The 23,916-nt window shown below is 47.1% G+C and overlaps 1 protein-coding gene across 1 annotated transcript in view; it reads right to left on the bottom strand.

The window, feature by feature from the left end:
- LOC126279046 (origin recognition complex subunit 5-like) overlaps positions 1-23,916 on the bottom strand; it is a 131,468-nt gene that overhangs the window by 77,521 nt on the left and 30,031 nt on the right. The window lies entirely within an intron of this gene.

Raw genomic sequence — 23,916 nt, 5'->3', positions numbered from 1 at the left:
CACACAGATGGAAGTTATCCTTGGAACAACACATCCTTCACTCCTGTAATCTTCCTAGTCTTAATGTCCATTAACCCACTATCCCCAAACCCTCTACCCAACAGTTTCCCACTTCCTCTGCCCTGACACCCTCCTCCAGTCCACACTCCCACGTCATCTTCACTGAGCAATGCATGTCATTCAATCCAGTGTGCACAGGTTGAATGTCTAGCTCATATATCTACCACCCCTCTCACCTGCATTTCTATCCTGCACACCAGCTGTCTCCCTCCAAGCCTCTAACTACCTATACCCAATTCCTCCTGTACTCCAGATCACTCTTGCTCATCAAAGGTCTTTTTTCAAAAGATAGCAAAGCATCATGCCATTGTGTGTGCCTGTTGATAACTCCACACATTCACAATTTGGTGAGTGGTCTCTTTTACTCCTGAATGAAGACCTCACAACTATATCAGTAACCAATCAGGCTGTCCATAAGCCAACACACTAAAAAGTTTTTAAGTATATTTGTCTAATTTAACAGACCAAAAGCTCTAACACATGAGATTTGTGGTGTTTCATAGTGGGTATATCTTGACATTCTAGGTTAATTCTGTTGCTACTATTATTCAATATCTCTCAGGAACGGAGGCAGAAGGTTGAAAAATACAGAAAGGGGGGAGGGAGGAGGAGGGGGAGGGAGGAGGAGGAGGATGACGACGACGTCATAAGGAGGAAATCTACTTTGGGTAACATTCTACTGCCATTGTAGCCTTGGTGTTGATTTGCTAATACAGAGGAATGAAGTGTTCTCTGGGTCCTTTTTGTGCCATAGTGTGTTTCTGAAAAGACAGAGACAGCTAACACGTTTCTGGACAGGAGGAATGGTGTGTACTGGCAGGGTATGAAGTTTTTGGGATGTTGGTGTTTCTGCTGCTCAGTTTTGTGTCACAAAAGTTTGACTGTCGTAGGTATAGACACCAAAGCAAACCATGTTTACTGAGACAGAACAGGGACAGAAATATGATAGGTATGCCTCTTGATGGCTTTCACATGCACAGAAATATGAAGATGTCATACATAATGAGGTGGAAATAAATGACAAGGAACATGGCTTAGAATGTGAAGCATGATATTTTGAATGCAACATCTGAGAATTATCTTCAATACGAATTATGAAAAATAAAATTTTGGCAACTGAAAAACCCCAGTCAACAGTATATCTAGTACATATGGTGAATTGTTAGTAACCTACTTATCCTGGCGGCAACATATGTGACCTGCACATGTGTTCCTTAAGTTTGATGTTTGTTGTTCCATGCATCCATAGTGCAATGGACATTAGATACATATGTAGACTCAAACTTTTTCTTCTCTAGTTGATCTATAAATAGCAGATGGAACGATGGAAAAGACTCCCAAATAGTGCGCGCACGCACTACTGCAGGAGAAAAACTGTGTCTGTAAGCTGAATATATTATCAGTCTTTGTCATTGTGCCCTTCTGTGATTCAACACCTCATCTATATGGAGATTAGCAATCCAATCTCTCCATCCAATTGTTATTCCAAGCTTTACAAATGGTTGACTAACTACGATCCATAAGCTCAAGGAGGAAAACTGCACGGTACAAACAGCTGATGAAGATCTTAGTTTTGAGAATACATCATATCATCATCTTAGAATGTTGTGCTTTTCATACTGACACATGGAGGATGCTTCAAAGGCAGTTCATCAAACCATACTTTTTTCAGTATCTGTAGGCCCCACTGCCTGTCAGTCACCAACTGTGGGAGAACTTTAAAACAAAATGCCAATCTGTTGGTAGAACATTCAGCCTTATTTACAGACATTTGGAATAGAATTCACAATGACAATGCCCCCACTAACATTTAGACTAGCCACCAACAGCACTTTAAGATAAATATGTCCACTGAAAGCTACTTTGATTTCCTGGTAGGCACATAATTTCTCCCAGCACATCATCTTGTGGTTGTACTTTATATGGAACTATAATCCTGACTGTCAATAGAATATGCCACTGCAAAATAAGAGGCAGCTTGTATTTTCTATTTTTCTACTTGTTGTAGCTCCAGTACCTTTTGTAATAATGTGAGGTGCAATGCAAGGACTTACTCTGACAGCTAAGTAAGTGACAAATAATTACATGGCGACTACAACCCACTGGATTACCTATGAGGACCACCTAAAACAACTGGTTCATGCAAAGACACACTATCAACATGTCATGGAAGGATGTGAAACCATTGAACAAAATGCACCCTGTCTGAACCTTAGAACATTAATATGAAACAGAAGTTAACAGTGATTGTGTGTTAAGCCTAGCTGAGGGAAGAAAGAGCTAAAAACAGGGACTTTCTCTTGGAGGAAGGTCAATAAAATACACCATACAGATAATAGAGGTCCTGAACAGAAGATTAAATGTCCTTTGCCATATTGCTATGATAGATAAAAAGTAAAATGCGCTAGACAGCCCATATGGCAGTTGCTAAAACAGCTGATAACTCAGACATTATGTTAAGTTAGGTTAGTGTTGTTTAACGTCCCGTCAACAACGAGGTCATTAGAGACGGAGCGCAAGCTTGGGTTAGGGAAGGATGGGGAAGGAAATCGGCCGTGCCCTTTCAAAGGAACCATCCCGGCATTTGCCTGAAGCGATTTAAGTAAATCACGGAAAACCCAAATCAGGATGGCTGGAGACGGGATTGAACCGTCATCCTCCCGAATACAAGTCCAGTGTGCTAACCACTGCGCCACCTCGCTCGATATAACTCAGACAGAGAACATACATTGAAGATATCAATGGGGCCCACAATGACCATCTGCTCCTGTCAGGCTAGAAATTGGAGAATGGAAATTGGTCAGAGAGAGCCATCGGTGGTTGGCCCACATAATAGGAGAGGGAGTGGAACTGTCAAAAAAAACTGTTTTAAATGAAATCAAGATACCTTTTTTGCTATCCTGACGAATGTGATGACACTGTGCACGCAACTGTTTATAAAAAATGCAGTTCACTATCATAGGATGATGGTTAAAAATGTGGAGAGCACATCTATGCACAAAAATGTGTCACAGCACGGCTCGGTCCACTAAGGGACCAGGACACCGAGTGGTAAATATGAAGTGCGAGAAATGGAACGTTCTGTGGCAGTAAGGATAACATTTGTAAGGTATGCTACCTGGTCATCCCAACAGGTAAAATGTCATTCATTGAAAGTCCCCGGGGAGGCAGTTGTCCTTAGAAAGCTGCCTATTGGGTTTACACATAGGTGGGGTTGTTGTTGTGGTCTTCAGTCCTGAGACTGGTTTGATGCAGCTCTCCATGCTACTCTATCCTGTGCTAGCTTCTTCATCTCCCAGTACCTACTGCAACCCACATCCTTCTGAAACTGCTTAGTGTATTCATCTCTTTGTATCCCTCTGTGATTTTTACCCTCCACGCTGCCCTCCAATGCTAAATTTGTGATCCCCTGATGCCTCAGAACATGCCCTACCAAACGGTCCGTTCTTCTTGTCCACTTGTGCCACAAACTCCTCTTTTCCCCTATTCTATTCAATACCTCCTCATTAGTTACGTGATCTACCCATCTACTCTTCAGCATTCTTCTGTAGCACCACATTTCGAAAACTTCTATTCTTTTCTTGTCCAAACTATTTATCGTCCATGTTTCACTTCCAAACATGGCTACACTCCATACAAATACTTTCAGAAACGACTTCCTCACATTTAAATCTATACTCGATGTTAACAAATTTTTCTTCTTCAGAAATGCTTCCCTTGCCATTGTCAGTCTACATTTTATATCCTCTCTACTTCGGCCATCATCACTTATTTTGCTCCCCAAATAGCAAAACTCCTTTACTTCTTTAAGTGTCTCATTTCCCAATCTAATTCCCTCAGCATCACACGACTTAATTTGATTACAATCCATTATCCTCGTTTTGCTTTTGTTGATGTTCATCTTACATCCTCCTTTTAAGACACTGTCCATTCCGTCAACTGCTCTTCCAAGTCCTTTGCTGCCTCTGACAGAATGACAATGTCATTGGTGAACCTCAAAGTTTTTATTTCTTCTCCATGGATTTTAATTCCTACTCCAAATTTTTCTTTTTTTCCTTCACTGCTTGATCAATATACAGATTGAATAACATCAGGAAGAGGCTACAACCCTGTCTCACTCCCTTCCCAATCACTGCTTCCCTTTCATGTCCCTCGGCCCTTATAACTGCCATCTGGTTTCTGTACAAATTGTAAATAGCCTTTCGCTCCCTGTATCTTACCCCTGCCACCTTTTGAATTTGAAAGGGAATATTCCAGTCAACATTTTCAAAAGCTTTCTCTGAGTCTACAAATGCTAGAAATGTAGGTTTGCCTTTCCTTAATCTTTCTTCTAAGATAAGTCTTAAGGTCAGTATTGCCTCACGTGTTCCAACATTTCTACGGAATCCAAATTGATCTTTCCCGAGGATGGATTCTACTAGTTTTTACATTCGTCTGTAAAGAATTTGCTTTAGTATTTTGCTGCTGTGACTTATTAAACTGATAGTTCGTTAATTTTCACATCTGTCAACACCTGCTTTCTTTGGGATTGGAATTACTATATTCTTCTTGAAGTCTGAGGGTATTTCACTTGTCTCGTACATCTTGCTCACCAGATGGTAGAGTTTTGTCAGGACTGGCTCTCCCAAGGCTGTCAGTAGTTCTAATGGCATGTTGTCTACTCCCGGGGCCTTGTTTCGACTCAGGTCTTTCAGTGCTGTGTCAAACTCTTCACGCACTATCGTATCTCCCATTTCATCTTCATCTACCTCCTCTTCCATTTCCATAATATTGTCCTCAAGTACATCGCCATTGTATAGACCCTCTATATACTCCTTCCACCTTTCTGCTTTCCCTTCTTTGCTTAGAACTGCGTTTCCGTCTGAGCTCTTGATATTCATACAAGTGGTTCTCTTTTCTCCAAAGGTTTCTTTAATTTTCCTGTAGGCAGTATCTATCTTCCCCCTAGTGAGATAACCCTCTACATCCTTACATTTGTCCTTTAGCAATCCCTGCTTAGCCATTTTGCACTTCCTGTCGATCTCATTTTTGAGTCGTTTGTATTCCGTTCTGCCTGCTTCTTTTACTGCATTATTATATTTTCTCCTTTCATCAATTAAATTCAATATTTCTTCTGTTACCCAAGGATTTCTACTAGCTCTAGTCTTTTTACCTACTTGATCCTCTGCTGCCTTCAGTACTTCATCCCTCAGAGCTACCCATTCTTCTTCTACTGTATTTATTTCCCCCATTCCTGTCAATCGTTCTCTTATGCTCTCCCTGAAACTCTGTACAACCTCTGATTTAGTCAGTTTATCCACGTCCCATCTCCTTAAATTCCCACCTTTTTGCACTTTCTTCAGTTTTAATCTACAGTTGATAACCAATAGATTGTGGTCAGAGTCCACATCTGCCCCTGGAAATGTCTTACAATTTAAAACATTGTTCCTAAATCTCTGTCTTACCATTATATAATCTGATACCTTCTAGTATCTCCAGGATTCTTCCATGTGTACAGACTTCTATCATGATTCTTGAACCAAGTGTTAGCTATGATTAAGTTGTGCTCTGTGCAAAATTCTACCAGGCGGCTTCCTCTCATTTCTTTGCCCCAGTCCATATTCACCTACTATGTTTCCTTCTCTCCCTTTTCCTACTCTCCAATTCCAGTCACCCATGACTATTAAATTTTCGTCTCCCTTCACCACCTGAATAATTTCTTTCATCTCATCATACATTTCATCAATTTCTTCATCTTCAGAGCTAGTTGGCATATAGACTTGTACTACTGTAATAGGCATGGGCTTCATGTATATCTTGGCCACAGTAATGCATTCACTATGCTTTTTGTAGTAGCTTACCCACACTCCTATTTTTTTATTCATTATTAAACCTATTCCTGCATTACCCTTATTTGATTTTGTATTTATAACCCTGTATTTGCCTTACCAAAAGTCTTGTTCCTCCTGCCACCAAACTTCACTAATTCCCACTATATCTAACTTTAACCTATCCATTTCCCTTTTTAAATTTTCTAACCTACCTGCCCGATTAAGAGATCTGACATTCCATGCTCCGATCCGTAGAACCCAGTTTTCTTTCTCCTGATAACAAAGTCCTCTTGAGTAGTCCCCACCCGGAGATCCGAATGTGGGACTATTTTATCTCCGGAATATTTTACCCAAGAGGACGCCAAATTCATTCAACCATACAGTAAAGCTGCATGCCTTCAGGAAAAATGATGGCTGTAGTTTCCCCTTGCTTTCAGCCGTTCGCAGTACCACCACAGCAAGGCCGTTTTGGTTAGTGTTACAAGGTGGGGCAGGAGTCAGCAAATGGATAGCACATGGGAAATGGTCACTTGAGTACATGTCAGAGAGAACTTACCACTCGAGATGACTGCACGCTGGGCAGTGCAGACTGAAAGGACCACATGGGAACAGGTGTGGGTGGCACCTGAAAGGAACGTGGGGGCTCCAGTGTTAAGACAGATGAGGTTCAACTGATTGAGAAGGTCAGCCAAGAGAGCACATTTCAGACAGGTTCTGGAAGAGTGCCAAAGGGCATGTTTAAGTTGCCGAGCAGCAAAAAGGGGTGAAGAGGTTACCCAACATGCTGGAGGAATTTTGCCCTAGGAGAGATGTGGATGCTACAAAGAGAAAAGATGAAACGAGGAAGGAAAATCCGGACTACAACAACTTGCAGCCAGGTGTTCAGTGAGATAGTTTGACTAAGAACATCATCCCAGATGAACAGCACAAGTCCCCCCTCCCCCAACATGGAATGTCGTCCTTGGTGGGTAGGTCAACGTAGAAAGGAAAGAAATGCACGAGGTCAAAGTGGTTACGAGGACACAGTTTTGTTTCCTTGCAGGCAGAAAACAAGTGAATGCTGTGATCCCAAGAGCAGCCGTAATTCCTCCTTGTTGGATCTAATGCCACAAACGTACCATTGGAGAAGAGACATGATTGGGAGGGGAGGAGAGGGGGGGGGGGGGGGGGGTTGAGGGCAAATGCCAGCCTTCAAAGACTCACTGCTACAGGGCGTTAAGGCTGAGGAACTTGTTCCAAGAGATATACAGAGGCACCAGCATTCTCAGTCAGTCGGCCTGCAGATTCAAGGTCAGAAAAACTGTTGGTGGTGTGCAGCGGCAAAACATGACACCACTGAAGAGGCTCTCCGAGTCTGCAAAGGAGAAAACTGTTTGTCTTTGCTTGATTTCTTGGAGCCTTTGTGGATGGCATATGAAGACTTAGATGTCTCCTGACTGCAGGGATCTAAAACGTTTTCTTAGAAGCATTCCTTCTGTCCTTTCTGGCCTGTCGGTTGTGTAGCTGTCGATTTTTGCTCTCAGAGGTGAAGATGTGTTGGCTTGTTGTACGTCTGGAAGAGATGGAGACGGGGATGCTACCGTGACACTGGGCAATTTTACAGCCACGGTGCTGAATTTGAGGTCACAAGTCTGCGCGATTGTGTCCTTCATTGAGCAAGGTGTAGCAGAAACTGTACTGTAAGTGCCAGATGGCATAATACAAGGCTTTCAACTAGCCAACAACTTGAAAGCAACACTTTTTCCTTCACCAGGATCTCCTGGATGGCCCACTCTTTGAGATAGACAGGGCATTCTCGGGATGAGTCTACGCGGTTGCCACTGTGATTGACATAGGGAAAGGAGGCAGGCAATTACCCTCACGAACATCCCTATCACATATAACACATTTGGCCATGTTTTGACAGGATATGAAAGTATGGTTGTAATATTGGCACTGGTAGCAGCGCTTTGGGTTTGGAACGTACAATCTGACTGTGATGACTTCATATTGTTTTGTTGTAGTTTTGTTTTAGGGAGCAAACAACAACTGGGATCATACACGCCCAAGTCAAAACTATAGAACATGAAGACAGAGAAGAGTTAAAAAATGACTGTACGTCAGTCCCAACTGACATAATAGAAGACAGTTAAAATACAGGCACATGGAAAAAAGGGCTACAAAAAAAGAAAAGACACCATACAGAAACAGAGGTCCAAAAATAAAATTAAATGGCCTTCGCCATATTGCTTTGGTGGATAAAAAGTAAAACATGGTTGACAGCCCGCATGTTATTTGCTAAAATTGTAGATAAATCAGACAACAAACCCAAGCAGGAACATAAAAGATTTAAAAAAATGGGCAGTCCACCATGAAGTGGTGGACAGTTAAAACTAGGGTATAATGTGTACAAAGTGGTGGGGTGGCACCAATTATCAAATGAAAATGGCTAAAAAGGCAGTGCCCAATAAGAAGCCTACTTAAAATGATCTCCTCATGGCAGGAAGGCAGAGAGGAGGTGGTCCAAGTCACTGGGAGAGGCTTGGACGGAGCGTATTCCCATGAAGCTAAGACCACTGACAATGCCAAAGGGACATTAACTCCTGACAGACGGCAACACAGAGATCATCAGAAGGAGTACAGGAACTCGCGGGCTGAGGTACAATGACTGCAGCTTTGGCAGCAGCCTCGTTTCTGGCAGACCAATATGACCAGGAACCCACAGATACATCATACTGGCTCCACCAAGAGTGAGGAAATGACAGTTTTCCTGGAGCCAGTGCACTAAGCACACACAGACTTTGAAGGGCACTGAGCTAGTCTGAGTGGAGGACACAACTGAAAGGCTGTGTTGCTGGATGTACTCCATGGCTGATACAGGGCGAAGAGCTGGGCTATAAATACTGAGCAGTGTGCTGGAAGCCGATATCGAAAGACATGAGTGCCAATGACGAAGGCACACCCGACCCCTCGATCAGTCTGAGAGCCATCAGTGTCTACAAAGGTACTATCGCCAAGTTCCATGCGAAGGTCATGAAACTGAAGGCGATATACTGATGCAGGGTTAATGTCCTTAGGAAGTGAACAAAGGCCATGGTTCACGAAGCCGAGGCGGTGAAGCGTTCACACCCATCAGGAAAGGTGCAGGTAGTGTGAAGTTAAGCCACCATAGCAAGTGCCAAAAGTGGACGCCAGGAAGTAACAGAGAAGAGGGACGCACCCCATATTTCCAGTCAAGTGAATCATTGAAGGAGGTGGCATAGGATGGGTGGCCACGCATGGCAGACAAACGGCATGCATACCTGCTGAGGAGAAAGTCATGGTGGTAGGACAATGGAAGTTTAGCAGCTTCAGCACACAGACACTCAACCGGGATAGTGTAAAAGTCACCTGTGGCCAAACGGATGCCACGATGGTGGATAGTGTTGACACTGCGTAACATGGATGGACGTGCAGAAGCATAAACAAAGAACCCACAGTCTAGTTTCGCATGGACAAGGGATCGGTACAAATGGAGGAGGGTGGTTCGATCGTCACTCCAGGAAGTACCATTGAGGAAACGCAGGACATAAAGAAACCACGTACCGCGGGCTGCCGGGTAAGACACATGGGAGGTCCAAGAGTGTTTCCTATCTAGCATGAGCCCCAGGAATTTCACAGTTTCAACAAATGGAAGGACAACGCACCCAAAATGTAAAGATGGTGGGAGAAATCAATTGTGTCACCAGAATTTCATACAGACAGTTTTGTTAGCGGAAAAGCGAAAGGCATTCTCAAAGCTTCACAAGTAAAGAAGATCAAGACATTGCTGAAGATGCCGCTCAATGAGACAGGTCCATGGAGAACTGCAATAGATGGCAAAATTGTAAACAAAAAGGGGGTTGGAGATGCCCAGCAGAAGAAAGGCCATTATAAGGTTTATGGCAATAGCAAAGAGGAATACACTGAGGATGAACCCTGAGGGACACTGTTTTCCTGGAAAAAGGTGTCCGACAAGGCAGAACTCAGGTGCACCTTGAAAACTCAATCTTTTAAAAATGCCTGAAGGAAACAGGGCAGGCAGCCACAGAATCCCCACGTGTGAAGAGTAAGGAGGATACCGGTTCTCCAGCAGGTGTCATAGCCCTTCTCCAAATCGAAACACATGGCCACAGTCTCAGATTTCCACCGAAAACCATTCGTGCCATGGGTGGACATAGTGACGAGATAGTCAACTGCAGAACGCACTGCTCTAAATCCACATTGTTCATTCATCAATAAATTGTAAGACATTAGCCACCATACTAGCCAGGCATGAAACATACGTTCCATCACCTAGCAAAAGCAGCTGGTAAGAGAGGTGGGGCAGTAGCTAGAAGGAAGATTTTTGTCCTTACTGGGCTTAAGTATGGGTATGACAGTAGCTGCACACCAACGTCCAGGAAAAGTGCCCTCTGCCCAGATGTGGTTGTACGTGTTAAGCACAAACTACTTGCCTGCAAGATAAAGGTGCTGCAAAGGCAGGGTGGCAGTGATAAGATATTGAAACTTCCGCAAAATGGCAGCCCTAGGTGTTGGAGATAGCAATAGGGTCCACAAGGACATCGTTTGTTACTGTCAGGCTGGAAACTGGGGAATGGATCTTGGTCCCAGGGAGCCGTTGGAGGTTGGCCCACATGACAAAGGAAAGGGGTGGAGCTGTTGAAAGAACTAGTGAATGAAATCCACTTATCTTTTTTTCCTGTCTTGAAGAATGCAACAATACTTTGCACACATCTGTTTATAATGAATGAAGTTTGCCACTGTAGGATGACTGTTAAAAATGCGGAGACCACATCTCTGTGCATGGATTGCCTCGAGGCATGCCTCAGTCCACCAAGGGCCTGGGCCACGGTGTGGTAAAGAGGAAATGTGAGGAATGGGATCTTCAGCAGCAGTAAGGATAATGTTTGTGAGATATTCCACCTGGTCATCACAACTAGGAAAATCTTGTTCTTCGATGATCGCAAGTAAGAAGTAATGCTGCCAGTCAGCCTTAGTAAGCCACCATTTGAACACGCACGTGGATGGTGTAGGAGTCAGCAAACGGATAGCACATAGGAAATGGTTGCTAGAGTAGATATCTGAAAGGATGGACCACTCAAGACAATGGGCAAGCTGGGCAGTGTAGAAGGATAGGTCCAAATGGGAATAGGTGTGCGAGGAGTCAGAAAGGGAAGTGTGTGCTCCAGTGTTAAGGCAGAAGCGGTGAAGTTGGTTAAGTTGGTTAAGAAGATCAGGCACAAGGGCACTTCTCTGACAGGTCTTGGGAGAACCTTCAACATTGCAGCGCATCAGCAATCATTGGTTAATATATTAAAAAAACTAAAAACCCACCTCGATTGTGAAAAAAGCACCAAGGTTAAGTGTTAACCCAGGTTTAGGCTTAGATAACTACACCTTCTTCAGAACAACAATAAAACCCACAAGTCATTAAGAAGACCTTTGTCAATGGTTAAAAGAACACCATAGCTATACATTTATAAAAGAAAAAGAAAAGAAAAACACAAACAGTACAATGTACAAAGTCAAAACCACTATTTAACTTAATGGTGTACGCTCCACCTAACACCGACCTATGTTTGATGGGCCATGACCCGCCATAAACTGCAGCTACAAACAGTTGCTCACTTACAAGCCTGACCCACTATCTAATTACATGCTCAAGATGAAGGTGATTTTAGCCCGTTGAACACTCCACGTTTCATCCCTATATCTTTATTACCACGACGTCTTTAGACTACGTCCCCTCAGCCCCCCCTCCTCCTGCTGTCATAGGTAGTTTTTTTACTAGTATAAGAAACCTTGTGCAGTTATTTTTAGGTTTCATCCCCTATTTAGCTCGTCTCTTGTTCTATCCATTTCATTTTTTGATATACGTTGATCCACAGTTGGGAATATATGGGCTAAATCTGATGATCTGGGGAGGGGGGGGGGGGGGGGCTGAGGGGACGTAATCTAAAGACGTCGTGGTAATAAAGATATAGGGATGAAACGTGGAGTGTTCAACGGGCTAAAATCACCTTCATCTTGAGCATGTACTTAGATAGTGGGTCAGGCTTGTAAGTGAGCAACTGTTTGTAGCTGCAGTTTATGGCGGGTCATGGCCCATCGAACATAGGTCGGTGTTAGGTGGAGCGTACACCATTAAGTTAAGTTGTGGTTTTGACTTTGTACATTGTACTGTTTGTGTTTTCCTTTTCTTTTTAGTTTATAAATGTATAGCTATGGTGTTCTTTTAATCATTGACAAAGGTCTTCTTAGGCACTTGTGGGTTTTATTGTTGTTCTGGAGAAGGTGTAGTTATCTATGCTGAAACCTGGGTTAACACTTAACACTAGGTGCTTTTTTTTTCACAATCGAGGCGGGTTTTTAGTTTTTTAATATCTTGAGAGAACCCCAAAGGGGATTATGTCCATTCAAGTCATCAAGTAGAAAAAAATGGGGAGGGAGCTGCCCAATAAGCTGAAGGAAGTCTGCCCTGGTGACACTGAATGACAGAGGGACATAAATGGCACAGAGGGAAAAAGAAAGGTGAGGAAGGGAAAGGTGAACTGCAACAGCTTGAAGATGAGTAGTCAGGGAGATGGGTTGACCACAAATGTCATCCCATATGAGCAACATGACACCCCCATGAGATGGAATGCCGACCTCAGGGGGTCGGTAAGTAATGTGAAAGCTCAAAGCGGTCGCGAGGGTGCAATTTTGTTTCCTGAAGACAGAATACAAGGTGACACTGTGATGCTAAAAGCAGCTGTAAATCCTCTTTGTGGGACCAAAAGCTATGAATGTTCCATTGGAGGACAGTCATGATGAGGTACAGGTGTAGGGGTGTCACCTCGGCAGCCGCTGGGTGAGCCAGTGAAGAGTATCTACTACAGGGCACAGGAGGAGGAGGAGGATGCAGTTCCCTGGGGTACACAGAAGCATCGGCTTACTTGTGCGGTCAATCTGTGGAGTCCAACACTGAAAAACAGCTGGGGGTACCCACCCGCAACACAGAGGCCGGCTGCGCTAAGGTATCATGTGGCAACACTGTCAAAGACAATCTTCGAGTTGGTGAAGAAGACTGTTTGCCTTTGGTGGACTTCTTCGAGCCTTTCCAGTTAGAGAAAGACTCAGGTGTTGTTTGGCTGGAGGGATGGAGGAAGTCTTCACGGCAGTACTCCACGTGCCCTTCCTGGCCTACCGGTTGTGTAGCTGGCGGCTCCACTCCTTGAGGCAAGAGTTTGACAGCTTGTGGCACAACTGGACTGGGGGATGGCAATGCTACCTTGGCACTGGGTAGTTTCACAACGTCAGAGCCGAATTGGAGGTCGCTCGTCTGCGTGGCCATGTCCTTCATGGAACAAGGGGTAACTAGAACAGAACTATAGGTCCCAGACGGGACAATGCAGGGTTTGAGACTAGCCAGTAACTTGCAAGTTACTGGGTAAGGCACTTTTTCCTTTACCCAGATCTCCTGGACGGCCCGCTCATCAAGATTCGCCCGATGAGGTGGGAGTCTGGTGGGTTGTTGCACAGCTAAAAGAGGAAATGGGGATGTTACCATGACACTGGGCTATTTTACAAATGCGTGCTGAATTTAAGGTTGAGTGTCTGCACGGCCATGTCCTTCACAGAGCGACATGTAGCAAGAAAAGAATGGCAGATCATAAAATGCAGGGCTTCCGGCTAGACAATAGCTTGCGAGCACTTCTTCCTTCACCTGAATCTTTTGGATGGCCCTTCTCATCGGGATACAGAAGACAATCTTGGGAGGAGGCGGCATGGCCGCCACTGCAGTTGATACAGTGGGTAGAAGGAGGTGAACAATCACCCTACTACAAGTGACACATTTGGCTGTGTGTCGACAAAATGTTCTAGTGTGGTTGAAACGATGATACTGGTAGCAGTGCATTGGGTTCGGAATGTATGGCTGGACTCTGATAATTTCATAGCCTGTTTTAATCTTGGTTGGAAGCACCACTCTATCAAAGGTGAGAAAAAGAGTGTGGGTGAGCACTAAGTAAGAATCTACCTTTTTCATTACATGATGGATGGCAATGAAACCCAGCCTCAGTTAGATCATCAAGAAGCCTGGTGTAAATTACACCCGGGAAGAATTCAAAGTTCTATGGGCATCAACACGAACAGGACAGCCAAGGAGAAGTGAGACAGCAAGCAGTTGTTGTGCTTGAGAATCTGAAGTAGTCTCCAAAAGCAAAGTGCCACTTCACAAACAAGAGCAGGATTTCATAGGGCCGGCAACTGCATCAACACTTTTCTGAATAATGAATGGATTTACTGTGGTGAAGGACTGACCGTCTTCAGTACATGAGACCATGAGCAACCGTGGTGCAGCGAGAAGGGTCTTTTAATCATTAGCCTTATTACGTTTACATTTTGTAGATGTTGATTGGGGAGATGATAGACTCACTGCGAGAAAATCCACCATGATTGCCAGCGTCTCTGATGGCATGCTCCTTCCAACTGGGGCCTTGCTTCTCAAGGGGGTGCACCCGCCTTAGGAGATTGTTCACACCTCCTCAACACCTGACAAGGGACCAATCGGCAATTTGGGAAGGTTGCAGCTCAGGCAGTCACCCCTCCCTGGGCCTCGCCTGTACCAGGGGATACATGCGAACCCTACCTGTTGACCCGGGGCTGGGAACTACGTCTTACCCAGCCACCTGTTATATGTCAGATGCGTGGGCCTGCCTTCAGGACCACACAGTGAGGAAGAAGAAAAAGAGGAACTTCAAATGCCGAAGGGGAGGAACAAGAGGAGAAAGGAAACAAAGAAAGGAAATGGGAGTGAAAAACGAAGGTTAGACTGTTCTTACTTCAGCGACCAAAAATGCACAACATTCCCAGGTAAAAAATGCCGCAAAGGCTGGGGGCCTGTGGTGGCCAAGCATGAACCCACCATAGTGGCGAGCCCCCTGGGGGGTGTGATGACATCATAGCCTACTTTGATCTGTGATGGAAGCATTACTCTATCAAACATGAGAAAAAGAGTGTATATACACTCTAAGGATGCATCAACCATGGTGCCCTGATCAGAGAGGCAAGTTTGGATTTCTACCCAAGACAGACGAGCAGCCTTACGTAAATAACACCACAAAAATAATTCAGTGTACGATGGGCCTCAACACGAACAGGATAGCCATGGAGGAGTGAAGCTGCAAGCAGTTGTTGGGCTTCAGAATTATAATTCATCTCCGAAATCAAAGCGCTATTACACAAGTGGGAACTGGATTTCACAGGGCCAGCAGTTGCATCAACAACTTTCTGAATTATAAACTGATTAACCAAAGTAAAGGACTGTCCTACTTCAGTACATGGTACCATTTGGAACTGAGGATGACCTGGGATAATCTTGTAATTTTTAGCCTCACTCCGTATACATTTAGTAGATGCAGACTCATTGTGAGAAAATCCCCATGATTGCCAGTATCTCCAATGGTGCACTCCATCCAACTGGGCCTCCTCCCCCCATCCCCTTAGGTGATTGTTCACACCTGAGATCACATCTCTTGAACATCTGACTGAGGGACCAATTGGCAATTTGGGAAAGTAACAGCTCAGGCCTGTAACAGGACATATGTGCAAACCTTACCAGTCGACCCAGGACAGGGAAATACGCATTACCCAGTCACCTGTTAAGTGTCAGACACATGGGCCGGCCTTCTCGAGAGCACAGGGAGGAAAAAGAGACAAAGAGGAACCTCAAACACCAAAGTGGAGGAAGGATAGGAGATGGAGCATGAAAATAGAAAGAAAAAACAGTGGAGAGACTGTCAGGCTATTAAAACTGTAGAACACATTCCCAAAAATATCCCAGACATTTTCCCCAAGGTAGGGGAAAATGGAGGACAGACAGGCTGCTTGACAGGGAAAAGGCACTGCAAAGGTTGGAGCCCCATGATAGCCAAGCACAAACTCACCAAAGAGTTGTGAGCCCCATGGACAGCCACGATTGCTTACTCTGTGCCGTCTTGCAACACTGTGGTTGCCATAGCAAAAATCCATAAAATGCAGTTTCAGCTGCTTGGCCACCTTCTTTATTCACCAGAATGAGCTACAAATGACTTTTTGTTCCCTCAGCTAAACATTGAGCTATAAGGACAGAAATTTTCATCAAATGAAGAGGCCATCACCTTCATAAACAATTGTTTTGCAGCGGAAGACACTAAAGGTGCGATTCCAAACAGGACAGCACACCGCAGACTGCACCGACCAGTTGCAGGCGGCACCACTGGTTGCCATTGTTCACAATGTGAGGCGTGCGGCACGCGGCGGCAGTGTCGTCTGCGCTGTATACCTGCTTTGGTGGCACACTGCACATCCGGTCAGGAACCAGTAGTGCCACTGCCACCGAACCGCATAGCGACTGGTGACTGCTTTTACTGGCTGATCTTACCCAATTCAGTGAAAATGAGTTCCTCGGACTCCAATGAAGAAAAGTTAATTAACAGTGTGGCAAAATATTATGTAATTTGTGACGCATGACATGATGAATACAGAAATGTTTTAGTGAAAGATAATGTCTGGAAAGTTGTAGCACAAGAGTTAAATAAAACAAGTACATATATTCAACCAATTATTTACTAACAAATAGATCCATATGTGCATTAACATTTATTATATGAATATGCTAAAAAGGCAATAGTATATATGTTTCGTCTTACATAAATCATTATTTACAATCGATTGCTATTCGCAACCCATTGTTAACTGCTGCCTCTTGCCACGCCACAGAACCGTACTCACTGATGAAAAAAATCTTTAAGTTTGTCTATAATTCGAAAACACTGATGTTTAGAAATCCTCCAATACGAGAAAAGCTATGCATGTTGTTTTTTTGGCTGGTTGCTTCGTTAACACTATAACTATAAAATGGAATACCATTTTCTTCAAGGTAACCGTCTTGTAGCAAATTGGGTAAACAATGGGCCGACAAAACGAGGTCGTCAGCCTCGTCAGGCGCCACAGCAATAGGACTATAAAATACTCTAAATACTTGGCTTAACAGCCCAAAGGTGTTTTCTGACACTCAACAAGCATGGCATAATCTATAGTTATACATCTGTTTGTCTCGATGTGATGTAGCAACTCCTCTGGAATAAGGTTTCATCATACAATCACTAAGCGCAAACACTTTGTCTCCTATCCGGAAATGTTGGTTGGTTTGTGGGATTGAAGGGACCAGATTGCTAGGGCCATCAGTCCCTTCTTCCAAAACCTTCAAACAACCACAAAGAATAAAAACGAACAATGGTTGGTTGGGTGTGGGATTGAAGGGACCAGACTGCTAAGGTCATCGGTCCCTTGTTCTACGATAAAATCACACGAAAGAAAAACTGTCAGTCGTTAAAAACGGAGAACTGAGACAAGGGATGACACAATACAAGAAAGACAGACAAAGACCAGACAAACGGAACGAAAATCACACCGAGTGTGAAGGTGGTTGGCCGACCATAAAAATAAGGAAAAGCCAACCACCAAATGACATTAAAACTCACAGTTTAAAACCACAGGCCAAAGGCCCCAGTCAATACAGGAAATAAAAGGACAAACACTCAAATCATACGATAAAAACCCCCTGCCCGAATAAAACTCAACACGAGGTCCGCCATAGCAACGTCATCACATAAAAGGGCAGGGAGGGTATCAGGCAGCGCAAACGTCTGCTTGAGTCCTGTTAAAAGGGGGGCAGTCCACCAAAATGTGGACCACCGTCAGAGCTGCCCCGCAGCGACATAGCGGTGGGTCCTCCCGGCGCAACAAATGGCCGTGCGTCAGCCACGTGTGGCCAACGCGCAGCCGGCAGAGGACGACAGAGTCCTTCCGAGAGGCCCGCATGGAGGAGCGCCACACACCGGTCGTCTCCTTCACCGCCCGAAGTTTGTTGGGCGTGGGCAGGGTGCGCCACTCGTCACCCCAGGCACCAAGCACTTTCTGGCGCAAAAGCGACAGGAGATCACACTCCATAAGGCCGAGTTCCAGAGCCAGTGAACTCACTGCCTGTTTAGCCAGCGTGTCAACCCGCTCATTGCCCGGGATGCCGACATGACCTGGGGTCCAAACAAAGATCGCGGAGCGGCCGCAACGGGCAAGAGCATGGAGCGACTCGTGGATGGCCATCACCAGACGGGAACGAGAAAAGCACTGGTCAAGAGCTCGTGAACCACTCAGGGAGTCACTACAGATGACAAAGGACTCACCTGAGCGGGAGCGGATATACTCTAGGGCGCGATAGATGGCAACCAACTCGGCAGTGTATACACTGTTCCCGGGTGCCAGCGACCGTTGCTCACAATGATCCTCTAGAGTAAGAGCGTAACCAGTGCGACCAGAGACCATCGAACCGTCGGTATAGGCCTCGGCAGATCCGGGAAACTCGGCAAGGAGAGAAACAAAGCGGCGGCGGAGGGCCGGAGGAGGGACCGAGTCTTTCGGACCCTGTGCCAAATCCAGCCGAATGCATGGTCGGCGCACACACCAAGGGGGCAGACGGAGATTGGCTCGGAAAACAGGCGGGGGAGGAAAAAACTCAATCCCACACAGTAGAGCCCGGATGCGAACCGCGATCGTACACCCTGACCGGGGCCACCTGCCTGGAAGATGGACGATCGAGTGCGGGAACAGGAGACGGTAGTTGGGATGCCCTGGCAAGCTACAAACGTGGGCAGCATAAGCGGCCAGAAGTCCGTCGCGCCGGATCCGCAATGGAGGAACACCAGCCTCCACAAGTAAGCTGTCAACAGGGCTTGTCCGAAATGCTCCTGTGGCGAGTCGGATCCCGCAGTGATGGATGGGATCCAGCAATTGCAACGCTAATGGCGATGCCGAACCATAAGCCACACCACACCCATAATCAAGGCGGGACTGGATCAGCGCTTGATACAGCTGGAGAAGGGTGGACCGATCGGCACCCCATCCGGTGTGGCTAAGGCAACGGAGAGCGTTTAAATGCCGCCAGCATGTTTGTTTAAGCTGCCTAATATGAGGCAGCCAAGTCAACCGGGCATCAAATACCAGTCCCAAGAACCGATGCGTCTCTACCACAGCAAGAGGTTCACCGTCAAGGTAAAGGCGTGGCTCAGGGTGAACCGTGCGACGCCGGCAGAAATGCATAACGCAGGTCTTAGCGGCCGAAAACTGGAAGCCGTGCGCTACAGCCCACGACTGCGCCTTGCGGATAGCGCCCTGCAGCTGGCGTTCAGCAACTGCAATGCCAGCGGAGCTGTAGTAGAGGCAGAAGTCGTCTGCATACAACGAAGCTGCGACGGACGATCCCACCGCCTCAGCGAGCCCATTGATCGCAATTAAAAACAGGGAGACACTGAGGACAGACCCCTGTGGGACCCCGTTCTCCTGGACCCGGGAGGAACTATGGGACGCAGCAACTTGCACGCGGAAGGAACGATACGACAGAAAAGTCTGAATAAAAATCGGGAGCGGGCCCCTAAGACCCCACCCATGAAGTGTGGCTAGGATGTGATATCGGCAAGTCGTATCGTACGCCTTCCGCATGTCGAAGAAGACGGCAACCAGATGTTGGCGGCGTGCAAAGGCTGTACGGACGGCAGACTCTAGGGAGACCAGATTATCGACGGCAGAGTGGCCTTTACGGAACCCACCCTGAGACGGAGCCAGAAGGCCACGAGACTCGAGGAGCCAACTCAACCTCCGGCTCACCATACGTTCGAGCAACTTGCAAAGAACGTTGGTGAGGCTTATGGGGCGGTAGCTGTCCACCTCCAGTGGGTTCTTGCCAGGTTTCAACACGGGGAGGACGATGCTTTCTCGCCATTGAGACGGGAACACACCCTCAACCCAGATGCGGTTGAAAACATCTAGGAGGCGTCGCTGGCAATTCACAGAGAGGTGTTTCAGCATCTAGCTGTGGATGCGGTCTGGCCCAGGAGCCGTATCAGGGCAAGCAGATAGTGCACTCTGGAATTCCCAGTCGCTGAAAGGAACATTGTACGACTCCGCATGGCGCGTGTGAAAGGAAATCCTCCAACTTTCCAACCGCTCTTTCCGGGAGCGGAAGGCCAGTGGGTAATTCGTAGATGCGGAACACTGAGCAAAATGCGCTGCTAACCGGTCCGCAATCGTGTCGGAGTCAGTACACACCACTCCATTCAGCGAAAGCCCAGGGACAGAGACAGGCGGCCGATAGCCATGGAGTCGCCTAATCTTAGCCCAAACCTGCGATGCAGAGGTACGGACGCCAATGGCGGAAACATACCGTTCCCAGCACTCCTGCTTCCGTTGGCGAATAAGGCGTCGGGTACGGGCACGGAGCTGTTTAAAAACGATGAGGTTCTCCAAGGATGGGTGCCGCTTATGGCGTTGAAGAGCCCGCCGGCGATCTCTAATCGCCTCTGCGATCTCGGGCGCCCCCCAAGGCACAGTCCTCCGCCGAGGGGACCCGGATGAACAGGGAATCGCAGATGCCGCCGCAGAAACGATGCCGGTGGTGACCGACTGAACCACCTCATCAATGGTGTCAGGGGAAGGAGGTGCGATAGTGGCGAGAGAGGAGAACAAGCCCCAATCAGCCTTATTCAGAGCCCATCTGGAGGGGCGTTCAGAAGAGTGACGCTGTGGTAGCGACAGAAAGATGGGGAAGTGGTCGCTACCACATAAGTCGTCATGGACACTCCAGTGGATGGATGGTGAAAGTCCGGGGCTGCAGATAGAAAGGTCGATGGCCGAAAATGTGCCATGGACTACGCTGAAATGTGTCGGCTCTCCCGTGTTTAAGAGGCAGAGGTCAAGCTGCGAGAGAAGAGTCTCGACATCTCTACCCCGGGCAGTAATCGCGGCGCTACCCCACAGGGAGTTATGGGCATTAAAGTCGACCAGTAAGACAAAAGGAGGAGGCAGTCGTGCTATCAATGCAGCCAACACATGACGCGAGACATCACCATCTGGCGGAAGATACAAACTGCAGACAGTAATAGGCTGAGGCGTCCACATCCTTACAGCGACAGCCTCTAAAGGTGTGTGAAGAGGTACACATTCGCTGTAGACAGAGTTAAGGATGTAGACGCAGACTCCACCAGATACCCTCTCATAAGCTGCCCGGTTCTTGTAATAACCCCGATACCCACGTAGGGCAGGGGTCCGCATTGCCGGAAACCAAGTTTCCTGTAGGGCAATGCAGACGAAAGGGTGACTGCTGATGAGTTGGCGAAGCTCAGCAAGGTGGTGGAAAAAAGCGCTGCAGTTCCACTGGAGTATCGCTTTGTTCATGTCCGAAAAAGGCGTGAAGGGGACAAGGAGGCAGATCACGCCACTGGGTCACCTGCTGCCACCGATGGAGGACCAGTAAAATCTGCTTCCATGGTGTCCGAGGGTCCGGCGAGATCCAGGTCCTCAGCGGACGCCCGGATCTCAACCTTATCCTCGGACGCAGAGCCTGTAGGGAGCAGTGGGGTGGATGCCACCGCGTGGTCCTTGGCCTTAGAGGTCTTCTTCTTCGTCTTGTCTCTCTGGTCCTTGGGTTTCATTGGCTGGGAGGGCTCCAGCAAGTCAGTCTCCGGGACGGAGGAGGAGCGGGAAGCCCTGCGACCAGCCGCTGGTCTGCTTTTCTTCCATTGGCCGACGTCACCCTTACCAGAGGCGGAAACCTGGGAAGGAAGGGACCCAAGGGACCCTTTCCGTGCTATTCGAGCCGGGGAAGTTTGAAGCTTCCCCAGCTTAGAAGTGCGGACTGATGTCCCCGATGGTTGGGGGGTTGCTGCTCCTGAGGCAGGTAGTGCAGGAGCAGCAGGGAGTGAAGTGCCCCCCACCATCAAGGGGGCAGGTGTAGCATTCCGGCTCTGAGAGGTAGCAGTCTGAGGGAGAGCTAATGGGGCCATAACAGTAGTAGCCGCGGCGTAAGAGGCAGTCATTCGAACAGGATGGAGGCGTTCGAACTTCTGCCTGGCCTCAGTGTATGTCAGGCGGTCCAGGGTCTTATACTCCATGATTTTGCGCTCTTTCTGGAAGATTCTGCAGTCCGGCGAGCAAGGCGAGTGGTGCTCTCCGCAGTTTACACAGATGGGAGGCGGAGCACATGGAGTATCGGGATGTGATGGGCGTCCACAATCTCGACATGTGAGGCCGGAAGTACAGCGGGAAGACATATGCCCGAACTTCCAGCACTTAAAGCACCGTATCGGGGGAGGGATATATGGCTTGACGTCACAACGATAGACCATCACCTTGACCTTCTCAGGTAAAGTATCACCCTCGAAGGCCAAGATGAAGGCACCTGTGGCAACCTGCTTATCCCTTGGACCACGATGTACGCGCCGGACAAAGTGAACACCTCGCCGCTCTAAATTGGCGCGAAGCTCGTCATCGGACTGCAATAGAAGGTCCCGATGGAATATTATGCCCTGGACCATATTAAGACTCTTATGGGGCGTGATTGTAACCGGAACATCCCCCAGCTTGTTACAATCGAGTAACCGGCGGGACTGGGCGGAGGACGCCGATTTGATCAAAACCGAGCCCGAGCGCATTTTGGACAAGCCCTCCACCTCCCCGAACTTGTCCTCTAAGTGCTCGATGAAGAACTGAGGCTTCATGGATGTAAAGGATTCACCATCAGCTCTCGTACACTCCAGGTAGCGGGGCGAGTATGGTTCGCTGGCATCCTTAGTCTTTCGTTCCTCCCATGGTGTAGCCAGGGAGGGGAACGATTTGGGGTCATATGTAGTTGCGTTGTATTGAGCCCTGGAACGCTTAGAGACTGCTGGCGGCTGGCCGCCAGCAAGAGATGATGTACCACGCTTCATTGCGGGTCATCCGCCCTGATGCCACCTGCTCCGACCAAGGGCCCTCCACACGGGCGCCACCCAGCCTCAGCAACGACCACCTGGCAGGATGGCCATTGCCGGGAGTCCCAATGCCCCAAGGAGATAGGCATCTACTCCTTGGCATACGTGGGGAGTTAATGGCGCTGGCATCAGCAGAGCGATCCCTGTGTAGTCAGGGGGCTACAACCAACAGGGTACATGGCGGCCCCACCACAATGGACTGGCTACCGTGCTGGATTTCAGGTGATGTAGTCCAATATCGTCATTGGCGCATAAAGCGACACAGCATAGCAGACTGCAATAAACTGCACCCAAGAACAAATCCACGCCCAAGAGATGGTAGGTGAGCGGGACTGCTAAGCGATGACGACAAACCTGGCTAGGGATGGTAATGCATGATGGACACATCGCTCCTTGTAAGGCGCCCTTCCCCAATCGACTCGCTCTTCGGAAAATTTAGAAGGATGGAGGTCAAACCCGTTAGGGGACCATCTCAAAAGGCCAAAACGTTTGAGACTCCTTTTAGTCGCCTCTTACGACAGGCAGGAATACCATGGGCCTATTCTTACCCCCGAACCCACAGGGGGTCTCGCCCAAGAGATGGAGAATGAGCGGGATGGTAATGCGACGATGATAAAGCTGGCTAGAGGTCTCAATGCACAATGGACAAAAAGCACCATGTAAGGTGCCCTTCCCCAATTGGCTCGTTCTGTGGAAGAATTTGGAAAGATGGAGATCAAACCCGAGAGGGGACCATCACAGAGGCCAAAACATTTGAGACTCCATTTAATCGCCTCCTATGACAGGCAGGAATACCGCAAGCCTATTTTTACCCCCGAACCTGCAGGGGGATCCGGAAATGTCGAAGTTTCACCGTTGTGCCTGGCAAACATTTTGGTGGAGGTATATCAAACTCCTTTGCGGCTATTTTCTTGCCCATAGCCGATTTCTGAAATATACCATTATCAGACTCTTTTCCGTAAGTGTCGACATCAACGCTAAGGAATTTGCAATTTGCATCCACAATAGCCAATAGAACAATTGAAAAAAATCTTTGTAACTAAACAACAGAGATCCACTTTTCTCTGGTGTCCTTATGCAAACATGTTTTCCATCTATAGTGCCTACATAATTTGGTATATTCCATTTAAGCCAAAATTCTTCTTCAATACATCTGAAATCTAATTCATTAGAAAGTGGCATCAACATGGGCAGCAGCCTTATTCTTAATATCTTCAAAACAC

The sequence above is a fragment of the Schistocerca gregaria genome, chromosome 6 (genome assembly GCF_023897955.1).
Source record: "Schistocerca gregaria isolate iqSchGreg1 chromosome 6, iqSchGreg1.2, whole genome shotgun sequence".
Taxonomy (NCBI): domain Eukaryota; kingdom Metazoa; phylum Arthropoda; class Insecta; order Orthoptera; family Acrididae; genus Schistocerca; species Schistocerca gregaria.
This window is presented reverse-complemented; position numbering and strand designations above follow the sequence as displayed.